Source organism: Jaculus jaculus, chromosome 6 (genome assembly GCF_020740685.1).
Source record: "Jaculus jaculus isolate mJacJac1 chromosome 6, mJacJac1.mat.Y.cur, whole genome shotgun sequence".
In the NCBI taxonomy this organism is placed as follows: Eukaryota; Metazoa; Chordata; class Mammalia; order Rodentia; family Dipodidae; genus Jaculus; species Jaculus jaculus.
In genome coordinates this window covers 16937643-16948752 of record NC_059107.1, presented here as the reverse complement: position 1 = coordinate 16948752, position 11110 = coordinate 16937643, and the positions used below count along the sequence as shown (strand labels likewise).

General features: G+C 48.6%; 2 pseudogenes; both read left to right on the top strand.

The window, feature by feature from the left end:
- The first annotated feature begins 4120 nt into the window (after window positions 1–4120).
- Window positions 4121–5323, top strand: LOC101613066 (annotated as a pseudogene).
- A 646-nt stretch (window positions 5324–5969) lies between these two features.
- LOC123461891 lies at window positions 5970–6069 on the top strand (annotated as a pseudogene).
- The last annotated feature ends 5041 nt before the right edge of the window (window positions 6070–11110 follow it).

Genomic DNA, 11110 nt, shown 5'->3' with positions numbered 1-11110 from the left:
TCATTCCATCAACACATTACCAAACATCTAACACATGCTACATACGGTTCTGGGAGCCATAGCTATGGCACTGGACAATAAGCACAGGTCTCTTCAAATTCACTTGTCCCCAGAACAAGGGGACTCCTCAGCCCCATCACATTTCCACTTATCACTTGGCAAGCACCAACTGCCTGGTGCCTGGGCTGAGTACTTGAGGTGGCCTCAACTGGGCATTATCCAGCAGTTATATGGAGTAAACACACCCAGAGATGGCTAAAGTCTTTACCATGACTTCAACGCTGTTACCCCTGGTGCAAAGTACGAGCCTGCAGGAGTCTCCAATAAGGAGCATCTGCTTGTGCCCCTCCAATGGTCACAGAGCTGAGGAAGGACATCTGCCTAAGTGGGAGTGGGCAGGCTCCTGGAAAGAATTCCTTCCTCTGGCAAACAATGCCCAAAGTCCTATCTCAGCACAAGGCTGGGCAGGAGAAATAGCAGGTCAGGTATGAGAACCATGTCACCAAGTCATGTGCTTCTCAACAAACATGACCAGCTCCTAGAATAGGTGCATCTATGTGGAAAAGTACCCGAAGGCGAGCTGGAGAGATGATGGCGTGGCCATTAAGTACACTTCCTATGAAAGCAGGAGTAGGGTTGGGGGGAGACCTGAGACTGACTGAATACAAATCTCCAGAACCCACGTGAATAGCTGGGTGTGACCATGCACATCTGTAACGCCAGTCCTGTGGAAGCAAAGACCAGAGAACTGCTGGGGGTCGTGATCAGCAGGCTCTGGAATCAGTAAGTGACTCCATTGCCGGGAAGACACATGCAGGTGATTGACAGAGTTGGATGCCTGACAGCCTCCTCCAGCCACCACAGGCAAGCACATGCAGTACCACACCAGCACATACATGTGCTAACAGCCCCCCACACACACACACCACATACTATTTACGTGCCAAAAAAAAAAAAAAAAAAGCACCCATGGGTGATTCTAATGAATCTAAAAAACATAGCACTCAGCTTCCAAATTTGGAGCTTGTACCAAAATATAAGGCATAGGACTGGAGAGATGGCTTAGCAGTTAAGGCACTTGCCTGCAAAGCCAAAGGACCCAGGTTTGATTCCCCAGTTCCCACGTAAAGCCAGATGCACAAGATGGTACAAATGTCTGGATTTTTTTGTTTTTTTTGCACTGGCCAAAGGCCCTGGCACATGCCCATTCTATCTGTCTCTTCTAGCAAAAATAATAATAATAATACAATAAAATATAAAAATATATAAGGCACAGATTTGGGCCAACTTTGAGGGATAGAATATAAACCCACAGGCCTGGGAAGCACCAAGTTAGAATTCTTGTCTTGAGTCTGTCTTTAATCAGCCACGTGGCTGCAGCCTCACCACTTCAGCTTCCAAGGGTCCCACTGTCATTAAGTACAAAGAGGACAAAAAAAGGACACGGTTTCTAAAGAGATGCAAGGAGCTGGAGGCTATGTGCAGAGGTGTTTGCTTTTTTCCCATTTGCGGCCACTTTCAGGCAATAATTGATTAAGCCCCAGCATAAATTATCACTGTTAAATAGCTCTTGCAAGAAAGTAATGCATATTTAAAACAAGATAGTGTGCCAGCTGGGTCCTCAGCATATGCAGATAGGTTCAGGATCCATCATCAAGCACCTGAGGTGTTGGGAGCAGAATGTTTATAACCCCCCGCCCCAAAGCTCAGCCCTGGGTCATTTGCTACCCTGCCTCCTGCTTCCCATCCGTAACCCCATCTTTTGGGTAGCTGAACAGCTGGGATAGCCAAGAACTGAATCAGCAGTAATACTTGATCTCTCTAATATCTGCAATTCCCTTCCTCTCATTAAAAAAAATAGAGAGCTATGCTATTTACAGACTTTTTCCCCTCTTTTTTTTTTATTAAGTAGAAAGTTTGTATGGACACATCATGCATTAATACCATCATTTCCCTCCTCTCTGTCCCCACTGCACTGAGGGCCCTCCTTAGTGGGATTGCTGGTATCCCCAATGGAGTTGTGAGAGCAGCTGACTGTCACTGGAGGAGGGGCAATGTCTCTGGGTACTCCCTCCCACCCTGTGGCTCTGACAGTCTTTCCGCCCCTCTTCCACAAAATTCCCCCAGCCGTGGTGGGCGTGTTTTAAGTCTACTTCAGTGCTGAGATCTCAGCAGCTTCTGGATTTCGGCTTTGGTTTTGAATGTCCTCAGGGTCTGTCTCCACCGCCCTGGCACTGGTTACTGACAGACTTTTTGACTCATCCTTCTCATTTGATTAACATGCTTGTACATTTTGTTCTTATTGCCTGCCTCTCTGTATACGATTAATGTACACCTGCAGGCTAATGGCTGAGACCATCGACCGAACATCAGAGAGGAAACACGAATATTTCTGTACCTATTGTTTCTCCATAGAGACAGTCTCCCATAAAATACTGATGAAGAGAACAAAATTAGGATTTTCTTGCCTATTCAAATTAGTTGTCTAACCCATGGCCCCATCCCTGGTCAGACAATGATCAAGTAAGTCAGGAAAATTCCCTGGGAACTCATCACTACAGTTGTCTAAGCCAATGGCTGTCTTCAAACTGGGGTGTACATTTCACCACTCCCCTACAGTTATAGTATATTATAGCTATGGGTCTAAAACCAGACTAAGAACCCCACAGAGACATGTAAGTTTATTGGGGTGAATTGGGATATAAGGACATATGGGTATATTAAAATCCAGTCAGGGGGCTGGAGAGATGGCTTAGCGGTTAAGCGCTTGCCTGTGAAGCCTGAGGACCCCGGTTCGAGGCTTGGTTCCCCAGGTCCCACGTTAGCCAGATGCACAAGGGGGCACACGCGTCTGGAGTTCGCTTGCAGAGGCTGGAAGCCCTGGCGCGCCCATTCTCTCTCTCTCCCTCTATCTGTCTTTCTCTCTGTGTCTGTCGCTCTCAAATAAATAAATAAATAATGAACAAATTTAAAAAAAAAAAATCCAGTCAGGGCTTAGCGGTTAAGGCATTTGCCTGCAAAGCCAAAGGACCTCAGTTCAACTCCCCAGGACCCACGTAAGCCAGATGCACAAGGGGGGGCATGCATCTGGAGTTCGTTTGCAGTGGCTGGAGGGCCTGGCATGCCCTTTCTCTCTGCCTCTGTGTGTGTGTGTGTGTGTGTGTGTGTGTGTGTGTGTGTGTGTGTGTCTCTTTCTCTCACTCAAATAAGCAAATAATTTTTTAAAAAATTTTAAAAATTCAAATAGGAAAAGCAAACTAAAGAATTTATCAGAGAGCTGGAGAGATTGATCACTGGTTAAGGGGCTTGCCTGCAAAGCCTAAGGACCCAGGTTTGATTCCACAGTACCTACCTAAAGACAGATGCATAAGGTAGCACATATATCTGGAGTTTGTAGTGGCTAGAGGCCCTGGTGCACCCATATTCTCTCTCTCTCTCTTAAATAAGCATATATAGGCACACATATAGACATATGTTTGTTTGCAAGGAAACAGAAAAGAAGAAAACCACACTACACTAAAATAAAAGTGCAAGAACTAAAAAATAAAAGAATTTATCAGACACAGCAAACTGGATGGAAAGGGCATTAACTCCCTCGCCCAAACCCCATAGAAAAGTGGACACCTAACGGAGCCATGCAACAGCCCCCACCCAACTGTTACCTGGCCACCCACCATGTGCATTAAGAAACTGTTCTAGGGTGGGCTCCCAGCGGGTGGGGGGCGGGGCTCCCTGGGGGGGGGCTTCCTCGGGGATGTGGACCCCGGCTCTCACGGTCCCTAGCGCGACCACCTCCTTCCCGCCCACGCTGGTCACTGCCCACTCCACTGGGCTGGTCTTCCCCGAGGGCCCGAGGGCTCCAGCATGCCTTTCTTCGGGGCGCAGTGGCGGAGTCCTCACGCAAGAACTCTGTCCCTGTGAAGACCCCAGCGGGGACTCCAGCCCCGCCACCATGAAAGGGACCCGATCACACATACACCCTTGTCTTGGACTTGCAGCTCTTCTTCTTGTCCCACACGCACTCGGACCACACGGTGGGGCTGTCCAGCACGCGGGCGCGGCCCCTCTACTGCTCCCCGATCACCGCCCACCTCCTGCCCCGTCACCTGCAGGTGGTTTTCGATATCCACCATCCATGCTGAAGGAGCCAGCCCTGTCAGTGGGGAAACAGATCCACACTTCATACCTGGACAACACCAATTGCAACCCAGCCCACGTTCTTCCTTCCCGACAGGAAGCTGCGCAACAAATTATCCATCTCCTCTGAAAGTACCCACGACATCACATAAAGACTGGATTCTACCGCCTGGGAAAGGAATCCCTACTGGAGAAACTGGCCCTGGAGTTTCGGATCTGGGCGGTATTGAGTCCTCGGCGTCTGGAAGTGGTACAGCTCCTGGGCCTGGCAGATGCGGTCACGGTGGATGAAAGGGCCGGCGCATCCATGCTGTGGACCACACGGAGATCTGCCACTCTGCCATGCTTCATTGGAACCAGACCCACCCTACCATTGCTATCCTTCCCACAAGCCGGAAGACCCGCAGCCCCCACCCTGACGTCCACATCATCCCTTACTCTGATCATTCCTCCTACTCCGAGCTGCGCGCCTTCGTTGCAGGGGTGAGGCCTTGCCAGGTGGTGCCCATTATCAGTCGACAGCCTGAGGCCTAGGCTGCCTGTCCCCCTCATTCCAGACTCCATGCAGCGCTTCTAGGAAGGCGAGCGTGTTCTGGCTGTTAGAAAGGAGGCCAAAGAAGCCAAGGATCCCAGGGCTTGTGTTTGAATCCCCGGAGGAAAATGCTGACAGAGACACAAAGCAGCACAAGAAAGAAAATCTTTTCCCCTGGCCTGGAGACCTTGAGAAGCTCTCCCTCTGTCCTTGTCCTTTGCAGGCCAAGAAGCAGTTACTCCCAGACTTTGGCTGCAAAGAATGGGATGAGCCAGTCTCTGTCTGTGAGTCTCAGGAGGTAGTGACTACGTTGACTTCCCCCTTAGGCTTTTCAGTACAGTTAAAGTCTGCAGATGAGGAGTTTATCTCTCCAGAAACCACGGAAGAAATTGGCTTAAAGTCCCCTTTGATATCTAGAGATGATGGCTCCCCAGATTTGGGGAACCAAGATGCGCAGGTCAACCAGGATGTCCCCCTGTCTCACAGTAGCAAGGCCATTCCTGTTCTAGCTACTGAGTCCAGGGACCAGGCACTCAAGTACCTTCTGACTCCAGTGAACTTTTTCCAGGCAGGGTTCTCTTCCCGGAGCTTGACCTACAAGTAGAACAATTCCATAAACTCTTGCGAAAGCACAAACCAGAAAGTGCAACCTGACAGTCATGTTGGATCCAGCATTACATTTTGAAGGCAGTGGCTAGTGGCCAGCAGCAAGAGTTTTACACCTTATATATGTTTACAGAAGCCTCAGAATTACCCTGACCAGAGCTTGTTCATGGGAGTCCTGGTGCCTGTCAAAAATCTTTAGTTCTAGGGCTGGAGAGATGGCTTGGCAGTTAAGCACTTGCCTGTGAAGCCTAAGCACCCTGGTTCAAGGCTTGATTCCCCAGGACCCACGTTAGCCAGACTCACAAGGGGGTGCATGTGTCTGGAGTTCATTTGCAGTGGCTGGAAGCCCTGGCAATCCCATTCTCTCTCTCACTCTCTGCCTCTCTCTGTTGCTCTCAAAGAAATAAAAATTAAAAAAAGAAACAAAAAAAAATAAATCTTTAGTTCAATAATTAACTCTGTTTAAGAAACACACTTCGCCAGGCATGGTGGCGCACGCCTTTAATCCCAGCACTCGGGAAGCAGAGGTAGGAGGATCACCGTGAGTTCGAGGCCAGCCTGAGACTACATAATGAATTCCAGGTCAGCCTCAGCTAGAGTGAGACCCTACCTCAAAAAAACGAAAAAAAGAAACACACCTCATCACTTCATCATAAACTCCTCGGAGTGCACATTAAAAGGCTCAGGTTCGCGCTTGCTTCCGTAGCACGCATACTAAGATCGGAACAATGTGGAGATCAGCATAGTTCCTGTGCAAGGATGACACGCGAATTTGTGAAGCAGTCCAGATTTTTCATTAAAAAAGGCCAAGGTTCTTCCCATTGTTACTCTGTATATTGTATGCCATGTCCCACATCCCCTTATTTCTCTCCCCCACATCCTTGGGGAGTTGTTTTCAGTTTACAAACTGGTACTGGAGGACAAAGAGGTGTCCCAATCGCGAATGTCACTGACTTGCTGTGACCCTATCCAAGTAACTGCCTGTTTCCGCCTCTGGGTGGGAACAGGAAATGATGAAGCAGCCTTGGAACGGTGTCGGAAAAATCCCACCTTCTGCCTCACTGAGCAACTGGGGGCAGTTGGTGTCACTGGGAGCCCATTTTGAACAAAGCCATGTGGGGGGGTTGGGCACCTCTCACCAAGGCAGTATCTAAACGGATTCTGAACATTAAGGCTTGGAGTGTGACAAGGCTACTGGTTGCTTGAAGGCATTGACTCTTTGGTTAAAATAAAGCTATAAAAGATCAAAAAAAAAAAAAAAGAAAGAAAGAAAGAAAAGAAAAGAAACCGACTGTTCTAGAGAGTTCAGTTTGGCCGTCACCACTGTGACACTGCCTACTCCTCTGCCATCTGCCTGTTCCCTGTCTGAACCTGCCATCCCCCATCTGTCCATTTGTCTGTCCCGGTCCTACCCTTCACTTCACTTCACCTCTCTCCTGTGGCTCAGCTCTGAGCCAGCAGCTACTCCACCAACTCCAGCTTCTCCTCGGCAGCTACTCCACCGACTCCAGCTTCTCCTCAGCAGGCTGTCTGATCAATACGGAGACTTCTGCATTTCTGTCAGATCCCGCGCTTCGGGCTCTCAGGCCTCTTTTTGTCTTTTTAATTCTGTAACCTACATGTAGACAAATAAATAGACATATGGTGTGTAATGTGTGGTTGCAGAGTTAATATTGGACTGGAAAAAAAAATAGGTCAGCTAGTTAAAAGCACTTGCTTGCAAAGCCTGACAGCCTCAAAGCCCAAGTTCAATTCCCCAGCACCCATGTAAAGCCAGGTGTGCAAGTGGTGCATGCAGCTGGAGCTTGTTTGCAGCAAGACCACGCTGAGGCAGGAAAGGGAGCTTCGTATTGGGGCGGGAGGGAAGAGCAGGCAGCCTGCATCTGGATGGTCTGGGCTTTTATCATTTTTCTTTTTGGAAGAGGGGTGCAAGGGACAAAAAGACTGAGGAATTCAGGGGAGAACAGGGACCAAACAGAAGAACTAATTAATTGGGGGTGGGGGACAAAGACCAAGCTGAGGAGCTAATCAATCGGAAAATGGATTGCCACCAGAAGAGGAGCCAGGTGGCTTCTAAGAGGAGATGGGCAGAAAATTGCAGCCAGCTGGCCAAGGGCACTGTGAGGTCAGGGGAGTACAGGTTAGGCGATACAGGCAACGAAAGTTGCGTCCCGTCTGGCTGCTGTCATTCTCCTCCTTCATCTCGACTCCATGTTGAGACTCTTGTCCTGCCTAACAAAGACCAGGAAAACTGCCTTGCTGGCTGTTGCAGTCAGGTTTGCATTGCTGCTAGAAATCACCCAACCAAGAGCAGCTTGTGGGGGGGTGGGAAGGGCTTATTTTGGCTTACGGGCTCAAGAGGGAGGTTCCATGATGGTAGGGAAAATGATGACATACGCAAAGGGTGGACATCACCCCCCTGGCCAACATAAGGTGGACCATAGCAACAGGAGAGTGTGTCAAACACTGGCATGGGGAAACTGGCTATAATACCCATAAGCCTGCCCTCAATAATACATCGCCTCCAGAAAGCTTTAATTTCCAATTGCCATCAGCTAGAGAACCTAGCATCCAGAACACCTAAGTTTATGGGGGACACCTGAAACAAACCACCACATTCTGCCCCTGGCCCCCATAAACTGATATCCATACAATATATAAAATACAATGCATTCAGTCCAACTTAAAAGTCTCCATAGTTTTTATCAATCTGAATGATGTTCAAACATGCCCACAGTCCAAGATCTTTTAACTGAGCCATAATACCAAAAAGTCCCCCCCAAAAAAAGCCATAATTGCACAGAATAAACACACTGCAAAAGATGGTGTTGGGCATAGCAAAGAAATATTCAACCAATGCAAGACTTAGGACAACCAGGGCAAACATTAAACTCTCTAACTCTAAGTCCAACAACTCTAGCCAGTGACAAGTCTCTAAGTCTGATAATTCTAACCAGCAACAAGTCTCTGTAGTTCTAATTCCACCCCTCCAGCTGGGCTACTCAGAGTCCCGGAAAACTTCATCCAGGACCAGCAGCTCTCCTTGGCAGCCATCTCGTGGTCCAGGCATCTCCACTGCAACCCACAGTCCATGCTCATGCCACACAGAGTCCCCATGCAGGCATCCTTCACACTGCCCATGGCCATTTCCAAACCACAAGACCATGTTGCAAACTTTCCTGCATTTCTTATACTCCACAATACCAGGCAGGGTGCCAATTTGTTAATCCAGGGGGAAATAAAGTTGACTTTGAAGAACGGGACACTCCTTGAGCACTCAGTCCCCTTCAAAAGAGTCCACATTCTTCCTGTTGCCCCAGTGCAGATCAGCTGGCCCAATCTCAAAGGTTGTAATCTCTCAATTGCAGCTGAATGGGCAGCAGTTCACCCAAAGATTCTTTTTTATTTTCTGTGCCATATCCCTCTGCTCACACCAGTTCATTTCTACGCAAAGCAACCCTGTACAATTTCTCAGGACACAGGCATAACCAGCAAGCTTCAAACTGCTAGCCCAGTCCAAGCAAAGCTCTTTTTCACCCTCATAAGCCAAACCTTACAGTCCATACTTCTTACTGGCTTCAGGTCTTTCAACTCTGACCGGAATAGTCCATCAAGCTGTTCTTACAGCACTGCAGGGCTTCTCTTAGGCCAAGGTTTCAAATCCTTCCACATTCCTCTTGAAAATCAGCTCCAACAGGCCAAAGCCACACAGTTAGGTGTCTAGCAGCAATCCTACTACTGGTACCACTTTACTGTTGCAGTCAAGTTCGCATTGTTGGTAGAAATCACCCAACCAAGAGCAGCTTGTGTTGGGGGGGGGGAGGAGGTATATTTTGGCTTACAGGCTCGAGGGGAAGCTCCATAATGGCAGGGGAAAATGATAGCCTGAGCAGAGGGTGTACATCACCCCCCAGCCAACATAAGGTGGACAACAGGAACCAAAGAGTATATTCAACACTGGCATAGGGAAACTGGCTATGACACCATAAGCCCACCCCCAACAACATATCAACTCCAGGAGGCTTTAATTTCCAATTGCCATCAACTGGGGAACCTAGCATCCAGTATACCTAAGTTTATGAGGGACACGTGAATCAAACCACCACCCTGGCCAAGAGACTTGTGGATAATAAATATTTATTCCTTTAAGCTACTAGTCTTAGGATGTTTTATTACCCCACACAGATAACTGATACAATAACTGACGTTTTGCATTAAATCTCCCTCTATGGTTGTTGTTATGACTAGACCATGAACGATAAAGGAAACTGACTAAAGATACAAATTCACAATTCAAACACTCCAGGCAACTTTGATATATGTGGTCTCAGACCATTCTCTGCTGCAGTCAGTTTTCACAGTAAGAAAGAAATCAACTTGTTACACAGGCCCCTCTTGCGTAGTTTACACACGAGATTATCTTTGAGCAAAAGCTCGCTCTGCTTAAATATTTAGCAACAAATTCCAATTTCAAGTGAATGTCACGTCATTGTCAAGGGTTCTTTCTGGCATAATTGTTTATATTCTCAGAGCACTGACATCTACAACAAATTGAAGTGTTAAGTTTATGAAGACGTTCATCACCGTGATTATGGAGGTAGATGATTGAATGACTGAGTCTCAGCGCCCTATAACCAGCCCCCTCTCCGCCTCCCAAAGATCTCGCTCCCCCGAAAGGCTTCCATGGGGGATCTAGCCACCCTGGCTCCTTCCCTGACCACTAGCCCAAACCTCTGTACACCTCCTGTGGTGGCTTGATTCAGGTGTCCCCCATAAACTTAGGTGTTTTGAATGCTAGGTTCCCAGCTGATGGAGATTTGGGAATTAACACCTCCTGGAGGGAGTGTATTGTTGGGGGCGGGCTTGTGGGTATTAAAGCCAGTTTCCCCATGCCAGTGTTTGGTACACCCTCCTGTTGCTGTGGTCCACCTTCTGTTGGCCAGGAGGTGATGTTCACCCTCTGCTCATGCCATCGTTTTCCCCTGCCATCGTGAAGCTTCCCCTCGAGCCTATAAGCCAAAATAAATCTCTTTTTCCCAGAAGCTACTCTTTGTTGGGTGATTTCTACCAGCAATGCGAACCGGACTGCAACACCTCCCAAGACCTGTCTCTTACAGAGCAGGTCCTTCTCCCCCAAAGGAGGCACAGACCAGACCGCCCTCACGTGCTCTGAGCCGCTCTCTTTCCCTGCTTCTCTCTGGACTAAGGTGCATGCTCCATCTCTTTCTCTGCCAGCCTCTGCCTCTACCTCTCACTATTTCTGTCTCTCCCTCTCTCTCTCTCCCCACAGGCACCTTTCCTTCCTACCTCTCTCTTCTGTTTATCTCTCTCTCCCTCAGCTTCAGAGCCTCCTGCCCATCTACCCCCCTGTCCCAGCTACAATGGCATTGGCTCCACCATACAGCAGCTGCCAATACCGGGTCCATCTTCTGAAACCCACTCTCGCCCATCCTAAAACCCTGCCACTCTGAACCGCTGGAAATAAACTCCTTGTCCGAAGAAAAGCTGTGGTCTCAAACCTCTATTTTGCCAGGTTTTTGGGGGGTGGGGGAGGGGGGGCAGGGTCTCACTAGTCCAGGCTGACCTGCAACTCAGTCTGTGGCCCCAGGCTAGGAAAACTGAGTGAAGGAAGGGTACAAGGCAAACACAGTCACTCACTTCAGAGGAGTATGTTCTCCTAGTGCCGTACGGCACGGCAGAGGGACTAAAGCTCACACAAAGCTGAGGGAAAGGTGGTGAATGCTAGGGGCTAAGAGAGAGTTCATGGGCTAGAGGGAAGGCCTAGCAGTTGAGACCCATTCCTGTGAAACCTAAGAACTCAGGTACCCAGTGCCC